Raw genomic sequence first — 11,983 nt, forward strand, 5'->3', positions numbered from 1 at the left:
ATGCCTGTACAATTTTGCCAGGAAAGACCCTTTTGTCAATCGTGGGATCTTTAACGTGCACACCCCAATGTAGTGTACACGAAGGGACCTCGGTTTTTCGTCTCATCCGAAAGACTAGCACTTGAACCCACCACCTAGGTTAGGAAAGGGGGGAGAAAATTGCGGCCTGACCCAGGCCTGAACACGCAACCTCTCGCTTCCGAGCGCAAGTGCGTTACCACTCGGCCACCCAGTCCATGACCTGATCCATGTTGTCCCTGAAAAATCACTCCAAGACGATCAGAATACAAACAAACAAGGTCATGTGTAAAAAGGTAAGTGCACGATCGGAGAGACGACACAGAACGTGAGCATCGGGTGGACGTCACGACGTGAAAAACGTCACAGCGGGTGTACGACACGCTAAAATTCGGTCAAATCGGGTGCACGACACACAAATCTGCAGGAATGATCACATTCTTCTTACGATTACAGCTGTTTGCGGGGGACTACAACTACGACACTTGGCAGGATTGGTGCAGACATGTTTAGGTTTTGGTAGAATGTATTAGCATTACTTACAAGACGCGTTTTCCTCACGATTTTGCGCTCGAAGCGACAAACTTTGCAGCTGTGCAGCGACGGGTCCGTCATTCGGCCGATTCACGGGTAAAATACGCGAAATACAAACCCGAAAAACCCATTGGCATTAAGTATAGACACTAACAGAACTAACCTGACCTATCTCGATGTGCAACACTTCGTAATACTTCATTTATAGAGATAGATAGCTTCACCAACCTCTTTGAATTTCCCCTGAAGCAGATGACGGAAGCGTCGGGAAGAAACTTTTCTTAACACAGTGTGGGAAGAGAGTCAGGGGTGTGCAATTTGCCGAGAAACACCAAACACAGTACCATTGTGATTGTAGTTTCTTTGGAAACACTGACTGAGTTGAAATTACTTTTTTTGTGACGAGCAGCAAAATAGGCTGCAACAGTTAAAACCAAACACTTAAAATGTTTTTGCATTTTGTACTTATGTAAATGTCATTGTGTACACCGGTACACATACATATATTCACAAACACAAATCGTTTTTTATGCTCTGAAATCATTCAGTGACTCAGTCAGCCTCGTCACTCAACAAACCCAAACCGATTTCAGTGGTAAGATTTCGTACCAATTGAGAATATTACCCTTTGAGGCTTCCGGCCTGAGCGAAGTTGTCTCAGCGACAACCAAAACATTGCGACGGAAAACCAGGATTTTTCTAAATAGATGTCAAAGTGTTCGTGTCTGAACTTTTCGAATCAAAGGTAAGAAACCATGCGTAAAGTTTACTGTCAATGTTAAGAGAGTTTCACATCAGAACCGCTTATAACACACAAAACACGAATCGTGCTAGGACATGCTTCGACTTTACTGACTTGACTCGGTGATCCGACGCCAAAACCACAACGCAGTTGGAAGTTGCACTCCTTTCTGCATTAGACTTGTAGATGAGGTTTGATTTTGCTTCTGTCCCTGGGGCTGTGTTAAGACGTTTGACTGTATCAAAAGGCCCAAGCTTTCTGAAGTTTTCCGACTATACCGACGTAGAATGGAGTGACCGGCTGGGCGTGGCAAAGGTAGCCTAGTCTGTCCCGTCACAGATAGCTACTGAGCTAGAGACACGTGGTCAATGGGGAAACTAATCCAGGACATAGGTAGATTTGGGGTGTGATAACCACATATTCATGATCTGGTTTATCTGCAGTTTTTGATTTGATTTTTTCATCATATCTATAGTGAATGGATCAACATTCAGTTTAACTCATGTTGATACATTAATTGTGTCAATTCTGACCCAAGTCAAAGTGTTTCAAATGTTAACTCGACCCAGCATTGGGGATCCCCTAAAAAGGAACAGAGAGATGATATCCTGGGTAACATGCAGGTTACAGTATAATTATGAGTAATTGTACCTGCATGAGCATGTGAATTAATTAACTTATGATAACTTAATTTACTTCAAACATAAATTGGCAGAATCTGTATTACATACAATATGCAAGAACAGTGTTCTGTTTGAAATAAGAAAAGTTATGTAGCAGACTATAAACAAAACAACAACAAAAGTTATTTGGAAGGCTGGTGAGGTATGAGTTTCCATCATGTGCCTTTGCATTTCATTTTCAAATTATCATTATGCAGTTTGCAACTTACACTTTGCAGAACTTAGAATTCAGCATCGAGGATCTGATAACTCAGTTAATAGAACATGGGACATGCGATCCTTGGATCACAGGTTTGAATTCAGGCCGGTGTCATGAACTGAAAACTCTTCTGAACAATGCTGTCAATGCGCATGCGCCAATCGATCTTGGACTTGGACAAATGCGACCCTTTGACTGAACGAACCATGGGTTATGGTTATGGTTAGGGTAAGGGTTAGGTTGTTCAAGACCTGATTAATCTCCCCATGTTAGCGCTAGCGCATTGACCGCATTGAGAGGGATTGTTCAGGCAGAGTTTTCAGTTCGTGACACTGGGACAGACATGGGTCAACTTTTTACTATGACTCAGACAGTATCCATGCATGTGTCCCACTCTTGGCTGTGTCATGGCATGCAAAAGCCAATGCGCATTCTGCGAGAATTGCAGGTGGCTGATTATTCCTAACCTGCTGCACACCTGGGTAACAAGATCGGCTCATGCTGCTGCTAGCTTTCCAGTGGGAGGAAGCAACCTGAATTTCCTATCAATGGGATAATGAAGTATGAAATGAATTCATGAAAATAAAAAGAATCTCATTTTCTTTTGCAGATTTGCAGCAGCAAAGAGTCAGCATGGCACCGTCACTGTGGAAGAGGCTTTCAGACGCTGTACAGTACTACTACTTTCAATACACTGTCACCTTTACCATTTCCATGATGGAACCCATAGAGCGTTGGACTTTCAACGTTTTCTTTGTTTTCTTCACCTCGCTTTTCATGTACACCACTTTCGCATACCTGCCTGGTCACCTGACAATGATGGTCCACTTTCTGCTGCATCTGGCGGGAATTGCACCTTTCCCGTCTGATACAAATGACACTGAATATATTGGAGCTGCAGAAGGGCTGTCATAATGCATAACAAGGAGACGTGTGCTACAGTTATAAGGCTTTCTCCTGCAACCCCGAACCCTTTCTGGTTCCAGCTGTATCTACCTGATGAGGATCTAAACTATCCTGGGAGAGGAAAATGGCAGTGATCACCATGTGGCTGCAGAATAACGAGGATTGGTGCATAGTCTGTTTACGGTAACATAGGCAAAAAAAATAGGGTCGGTAGGTCGGGATTTTATTTTATTTTTTTCTCCCCAAAAACATATTTTTAAGTTATTTTGCCAAAAAACAAAGACTTTTTTTTTCCAAATGCCCCCCAAAAAGTCTAGGGTCACGCGAAAAAATAGGGTCGGTCGGGATACCGTAAACAGATTTTTTTTTTTTTTTTGCCTTAGAGGGCTTTTCCCTTTCTCTCTCACCCCCCCCCCCCCCCCCCCCTGCCACACATGGTATTGCCATGTTGATTTTCATCTGTGAAAAGTGTTGGTAGTGATTTCTTTGTTAATATTCCTGTTTATCCCATTTCTACTGATCACATGACAAAAGCAGCTGTTGTCATTGGTCAACTAGAAACTGTATATCAATTGATATCGGGCAGGAAGTGCCTAGTAAATTTGATATCGTGCAGGAAGTAGTTTATGAATTTTAGTTTTGAAGAAACAAATCTCACCTGAAGGAAACAAATGTCTCCCTTCTTTTAAAATCACAAATTTATAAAAAGGAAAGTAACTGCATCAGAAAGATTAAGCTGTGCAATGACGAAAAAACAACTTCTCCCACCCAGCTTTAACAGAGAAGCAGTAGAAAAGAATGTTACAATCTTACCGACTGAGGTGGTTGGAACAGCCATAAACAAGGCTGACCTTGAAAGTACCAGTACTCAGAACACTGTGAGATCTCTTACAGTGTTTCAGCGCACATCACTCACAAACAGGCAGGAAATAAGCAGACGATTTAAACAGTTCGCACCTGCATGAACCATTCTCCACCCTTCTTAGTCGTAGCCATACAACATCAACCCTAGGCATCTTTCTGTTTTACACAGTTACAGCGCCTTCGGAGGACGCCATTTTGGATGCGTCGTCTGCACTCAGTTGGACTGAGCTTCGACAACATTATTATGCAGTCCGTCAACGCCGTCAAATACCTGGAAGCTTTCTTGGACACAGAAAATGAGCCAGAGGACTTCACTGATACTGCCTGGCGCACTTCAGTTCCTGCCATCGTTCAGAATTGCCAAATCGCACAGTCAAAAAGTCTACGCCGGACTGATGAAGTAACTGGGACTTTCGTACTTCGCTGTTCCTTCCAACTCCACTAAACTTGTTAGCCTTTGCTTGTGATCTGTTTAGACCGTATATTTTTGTTCTGTTTGCATTTTAAAAGCGTTATTTTTGCCTGAGAAAAAGAAACTGTTAGTGAAAAATAACAGTAAGAGCAACGAAGTTCAGTGCGAAAGCAGGAAAAGACAAATCCAACATTTCCAATATGGCAGTAGCCTCCCTTGGGTTTGTTCGACTTCTTGAGACACAGGTTAATGGTTCCTACTGTTCCGAAATCGAATGCGATAAAATCGTTATCGTTAGATTTGACCGTGATATCAACATTTATCATACTGAATGTCTCGAAAAGCTGAATCATATCAGATCGAGGCGGGAGCCAAGATCTGATATGATTTCAGCTTTCTCGATATTCAGACTGATAAATGTTGATATCACGGTCAAATCTAACGATAACTAATAGCATTGATGTATTTTTGTCAGTGATTGATTCAACAAGCAGAGACAAAGTGTCTGTTTGCTGATAGATTTTTAGTACATGTAGACCCTGTTGGTTTTGTTTAAATTTTTACTGGATGCTCTTAAACCTGCCAATCCTATATACCTACGAATTTGATCAAAACTTCTGGTGTTTGCTGTCATTGTAAGTTTTATATAAATATAATAATATAAGGTTATTGGTTTTTTTTGGGTTACTTTTAAAGTACAACATTTATCTGATGTGGTAGGGTTGAAAATGAAAACCCCACTAAAAACAAACATGAGTTCAGTAATGAAACTAATTTCCTATTTTATTTGATATACAATTGTTCAGCAGTGTAACCATCAGCATGAATCAAAGTATTTATTGCTCTTTCATCAGAAGCATTCATGTTTGTTATTTTCTCATTTCCCATCTTGCCCGTATGAATTAAAATTGTTTAGGGAATTTACCAACCCCTGCAAACATTGGATGTTTACTTGATGTGGTGGATAGGTTACACTAACTTGGTGTATTGTCGAAGAACAAACAAACAAGAAAAGAGAAAGAATCTCCCTTACAAAATATATATATGACCACATATGTTTAAAGTGTATGTTTCACTCAAGTTATTAAAGTCTCGGGTATTACAGGTATACATTTTTGTGTGAGTTTCAACTCAATCAGTGATCTGTCCTTTTACAGGCTGAAGTTAATAAACAGTATCTTACATGTATTTTAAAGGGAAACCTGACCGTTTTAAAACAAGAACATGTCTCCAAGTCTGATTCTCAAAACTTTATTCACTGTATGTTTTCTGGAAGCAGTGTGATGTATATTTTCTCTGCATAAAGTCTGACATATCAAGTACCCATTTATAAGAAATGGTCAGTTCCATTTACAGAATGTTCCTTGCTTGATGTAAAACACTTCTTGAATAACTGTGGTTCTGTTTGATAAAAGGGTTGGACTATTGAACAGCTTGCAGCTGTGTTCTTTATGGCTTAACAGGGTTATTTCTTAATTTAATGAAGGAAAATAATCTCTTTTTTTGGTTTCTTTATTATTTCTGTTTCTTGTTTGCTGTTTAATGCCTTTCAGGTAAAGTTTTATTTTGTTTCCATGCAAACAAGTTTTCTTATCCTTTCTTCAACAAAGCATTCCAGCCCTAGTATGTGGTATAAAGTTGGAAGAGATAGGTGTTGATGCTTAATCTAATTTACTTAGTGTCACAACTGATGTTTAGATTACAAATCATGCTGAACATTTTCGATAAGACATAATTTTGCTTGTAAACAACCTCAGTACATTTGACATTAGTTGATATTCAGTACATAGGGTAATTCTTTGTTGTCTTGTGCAGCTTTGTTTGTGATCACTTGTTAAGTTTAGGCTGATGATGTTAGCTAGGTGCTTCTACATTGCCAGAAACAATTAATCCTGGTTAATTTATTTACCCAGTATCCTCCACATATACGTACCAGCATTATTTATTTAAAATTTGTACAGAGGTCTTAATTCTTCCATGCTTTTTGCTTGTTTACCTGCCTGTTTCCAGAGAGCAGTTGGGTTTAGGAATAATTATTTGTCGCCACTAATGAAATTTGTTGGACACTGAAACACCCTTGTAAGATCTGAGAAAATCTGAGAAAATCAGGTATGAAATAGGTGGGAGTTTTAAAATGGAGGTAAATTTAAAGATATTATGGACAGAAAATTTGAAGAAGTGGGTTGTAAGGGGGTCTTAGCAAAGGGGTCTTAACAGGTGAGTTCCACTGTAACAACCAAGTATATGGTAAACAGTGTTTATTCAACAATTCATATGTATTTGAACATGATACATGTTACGGATCATCAACAAGCTCAAGCTTATGGTGGTGACCCTAACGGGAGAATTTAACATATTGATTACGATAACTTGCACACACACACACACACACACACACACACACACACACACACACACAGACACAAGTCGTATATATATATAGATATATACATATATACATAAGATTTGACAAAAAGCAAAGGCATAATGGAGACAGGACACGACAATAGAATGAACAAAGAATATAAAAGGGAAAGAGAGAGAGGCCGAAAGGAGAGGGAGAGAGAGAGAGAGAAAGAGAAAGAGAGAGAGAGAGAGTACATAAGTATACATCACAATTGCATATACCAATAACAATCGCAATAACTTCTTAATTAAATTTAGACTTAAATTATCTATAATGAATGGGGCATACTGCACTCAGATTCAAGTATATATATGTGTACATTTCATCTCAACTTTAATACAACTTGTGTACTTAATTTTACAGTGTTGTGTGTTTCTCAGACCTTGTTGAAAAGCTTTTAATTCAACACAATCATGTCATTTAACTTGATCTGTAGATGGTGCGTATACCTCAGGTCTGGTCTCAGTCACAAGAGTGTTTTTGACTCAGTTGGCACATGATCAAAGTACTGATTGGGGTTAGGTACAGCAATTTCATGAGTATACATGGTATGTAAGAAATGTTAAGTCCTTTGTACTGGAAACTTGCATTCTCCCAGTAAGATAATATATTGTACTACGTTGCAAGCCCCTGGAGCAATTTTTTGATTAGTGCTTTTGTGAACAAGAAACAATTGACAAGTGGCTCTATCCCATCTCCCCCCCCCTTCCCTCCGTCGCGATATAACCTTGAATGGTTGAAAACGATGTTAAACACCAAATAAAGAAAGAAAGAAAAGAATGAGTATACATTCTTTTTTCTGTAGTGTTACTGTATTAAAAGCTGTTACTTTGTAAATGTGTTAAATTGTTTTGATGCCGTGAAGCTGAACCTTAACCTAACTGCAGATCAGCGTGCACCCAGTGGCTGAGAAAAACTCCAGTCTCGACAGCTTTTATGAAGCTGGTTGATTTTGTAGACATGCATAGCCTTCAGGCTTTATGTGACAAAATATCAACCAGCGGATGGGTGTATGAGGTGGGTTAGTTGTACGTTCCCACGTTATCTTATTGGATTTAATGAGATTGTGAGTGTTTGTAAACTTTGTTACACATGTACTGGTTTTCTTACAGATTTTCAGTATTTCCCCCATGTCCATCTGGTCGTTTTAAAAGTAAATGTTCTCCACATTGTTATTATTTTAGTGTGTTCCACATTTTATTCTGGTTTTGTTGAAATTCTCTCCTGGGCTTTCCAATTTTAATCAACTAAAAAAGAGTCCGGGTTTCCGCTGCTGAAAGTTTACATCTTCTCAAGTATACTAAAATATACATACTGTTGACATACCATATAAGTTATACAGGCATAATTTACATGTATCCATGACCATTTCCAGAAGCACACATATGTGATAGTCACCAAAGGACTATGTCTTTTGGTGATATAATTTACCGATTCCATTTTTCTGGAAACAGCTCAGATTTGGTTTTTTTTACGCTCTCACTGTTGTTGATCTCTTGTGTGAACCATTTTTGTTTTGCCTAGAGATAACCTATTGTGATCTTTGCCTTTGGGCCAATTGGTAATCCATGATTAGTTAGGTGTTTTAAAATGTATTACATACAGTGAAATCTGTGATTTCTTATGCAGTCCAAAACTTGTACTGGAGTCCACTCCAAAATACTGCTGCTATGCACAATACTTAATGATGTACAAATGTACTTAAGCTTCTGTACATGTTTATTGGCTTGTGCATTCTGTAAAAAGCATAATATCCCTCGTGGGTTAGGGGGAAGAATTTACCCGATGCTCCCCAGCATGTCGTAAGAGGCGACTAACGGATTCTGTTTCTCCTTTTACCCTTGTTAAGTGTTTCTTGTATAGAATATAGTCAATTTTTGTAAAGATTTTAGTCAAGCAGTATGTAAGAAATGTTAAGTCCTTTGTACTGGAAACTTGCATTCTCCCAGTAAGGTTATTGTACTACGTTGCAAGCCCCTGGAGCAAATTTTTGATTAATGCTTTTGTGAACAAGAAACAATTGACAAGTGACTCTGTCCCATCTCCCCCCTTTCCCCGTCGCGATATAACCTTCGTGGTTGAAAACGACGTTTAACACCAAATAAAGAAAGAAAAAACATAATTCGTTTTTAAAGATACAATTATCAGCTCTTTTTCTAGGGTAGACATGAAATGCACAAATACACCGTACCTCTGAGGTGTAAAGCAGGGTGTTTGTTTTGGAAGTAAGTGGTATGGGCTTTTTTCTTCTTTTTTTTGTAGAGGAAAGTTTTGGAAAAATAGAGGCAAATTTTATCTGTTAAGATTGCTGATAAAATGTTGCTTTGCTAAAGCTGTCTTTAAAAAAAATATTAAGCTCTTGAACAAGAGAACAGCATTGACAACGAACATTACCTAGTCTTTTAATTCTTTGCACCATTCCCCCAGCAGAATGAACAAAGCGAGTCACGAATTCACTATATATGCCGTGACCATTTTTATCACACAATGTACATTAAAACGCATATCAAACTTTGGAGAAGTTTATTTTTACTTAATGTTTGAAGTTTTTATTTGTGAGTTTGTCATGGACATGTCCAAACTTTTATTTTTTATTTTTTATCACATACTGGACATCAAGGATCCAATTATTATGTTTCTGAAAACTTGCACAACTTTACTGGTTGTCTTTGTAATAGCTGACTTGTGCACAACTTTACTGGTTGTCTTTGTAATAGCTGACTTGTTAATTGATAATTATGTATTTTAAGTGGATACAGTAACTGTGGATATATTCGGTGTGGTAAATAACAGCCTTTTAATGAAGACGTGTTTGTAAAATGAGAGACAATTAAAGAGTGATGATGGTCCATGGTCATGTAACAAAAAATGTACTTTAGTTAGTTTGTGTGTTTTCGTGTGTGTTTTGTTTAATAATACAGTGCAGAGGGGCAATAAATTAAGGTATTTGAAAAAAGTTAATTCTTGAAAAGAAGAGAACAATCATCAAAAAAACAAAACAGCAGCCAGTGAGGGAAATAACCTTGTTGTGTCTACTGTTGATTTTGTACCGTGAGATTAACTGAACAGAAATGTTGATGCTGTGTGCTTGGCCTTTATTGGGCTAATTAAGGTATGTCCCACAATATATACCCCCCCGCGGGTTAGGGGGAAGAATTTACCCGATGCTCCCCAGTATGTCGTAAGAGGCGACTAACGGATTCTGTTTCTCCTTTTACAGATTTTAGTCAAGCAGTATGTAAGAAATGTTAAGTCCTTTGTACTGGAAACTTGCATTCTCCCAGTAAGGTAATATATTGTACTACGTTGCAAGCTCCTGGAGCAAATTTTTGATTAGTGCTTTTGTGAACAAGAAACAATTGACTCTATCCCATCTCTCCCCTTCCACCGTCGCGATATAACCTTCGTGGTTGAAAACGACGTTAAACACCAAATAAAGAAAGAAAGAAAGTGTCTATTGTTGATTTTGTACCGTGAGAGTAACTGAACAGAAATGTTGATGCTGTGTGCTTGGCCTTTATTGGGCTAATTATTGGGCACAATATTCTGTTCTTGTAAACTTTAACACTGTCAATAAACGCAGTGAAACATATGTTTTGTGAGTTTTGTAAGTTTTTAGCTGTCTTTCTTTCTTTATTTATTTGGTGTTTGACGTCGTTTTCAACCACGAAGGTTATATCGCGACGGGGAAAGGGGGGAGATGGGATAGAGCCACTTGTCAATTGTTTCTTGCTCACAAAAGCACTAATCAAAAATTTGCTCCAGGGGCTTGCAACGTAGTACAATATATGACCTTACTGGGAGAATGCAAGTTTCCAGTACAAAGGACTTAACATTTCTTACATACTGCTTGACTAAAATCTTTACAATTTAACTGTCTTCATTGTCTGTCAAGTATCGTCTTTTATATTCGCATTTAGTTAAAAACGGTACGTCCCACAATCTCTTTCTTTTCCTCAGTAGTTGTCCCTCTCTCTGGCATTATCCGTCTCTGTCTGTATATCTCTGTAGCTGCTGTACCCTTTCCGCATTTGCAGGGTAGAAATTTTAACTTCTTCAGAACAGACTTTTTTATGCGCTCAGTCTGTCATCTGCTTAATTTTTATCTTCGAACACTTTACACACAAGCACCAGCTCGGTTGTGCATGCATGCACAGACGAAAACATGCAAAACACAAACGAGTGCACATACCAACACAAATACAAACGCACATACAACTCAGCTGGCAACGTATAGCCATGCACGCACGAGCGTGCGCGCACACGCACACACAAATGTCTTGATTTACACGGCCCGAATACACTCCGCCTTTTGTCAGAGTAATTTTTTTTTTATCAAGTTAGAAAATTGGTTTGTTAAAAAACCTAAAAGGTGGCAACTTTCTACACTCAATTAGTAACCATTAAGTATGTGCACCAAACACAGTATTACGAACGGGAAGACAAAAATATGCAGACAAAAAGGCTTTTAGATACTTCAAACACTACTTTTACAAAAAGTAACGGTGACGGTCATGTGATACGACGGGCGCTGTGGTGGGGTGGTAAGACGTCGGCCTCTTAATCGGAAGGTGGAGGGTTCGAATCACGGCCGCGGCCGCCTGGTGGGTTAAGTGTGGAGATTTTTCCGATCTCCCAGGTCAACTTAATTATGTGCAGACCTGCAAGTGGCTTATGCCACTTCGTGTGTACACGCAAGCACAAGACCAAGTGCGCACAGAAAAGATCCTGTAATCATCCATCTCAGAGTTCGGTGGGTTATAGAAACACGAAAATACTCAGCATGCTTCCTCCGAAATCGGCGTATGGCTGCCTTAATGGCGGGGTAAAAACGGTCATACACGTAAAATTCCACTCACGTGCAAAAACACGAGTGTACGTGGGAGTTTCAGCCCACGAACGCAGAAGAAGAAGAAGAAGAAGGTCATGTGATACAACTAGAAGATCTGATGTTTATTTTGATCACACATGTATCAGTTCAATCAACACAACACTTTAGATTCATTACGGTCGACTCGATGAAATACAGCATCAGTATATACTGCGCAATTCATTATCACAGCAAAACATTATTGTATGTAAATGTCAAAGTGGAACTGAGGATCGATGCTCTTATCCCACTCAGAAGCCTGGACAGATGTGTGTTTGTAACATGATTATTAAATTTAAAAAAAACCAGAAGTCTACCCCTTTCCATAAAACCGGCACGGTTGGCCTA

This window comes from Littorina saxatilis, linkage group LG17 (assembly GCF_037325665.1).
Source record: "Littorina saxatilis isolate snail1 linkage group LG17, US_GU_Lsax_2.0, whole genome shotgun sequence".
NCBI classification, from domain to species: Eukaryota; Metazoa; Mollusca; class Gastropoda; order Littorinimorpha; family Littorinidae; genus Littorina; species Littorina saxatilis.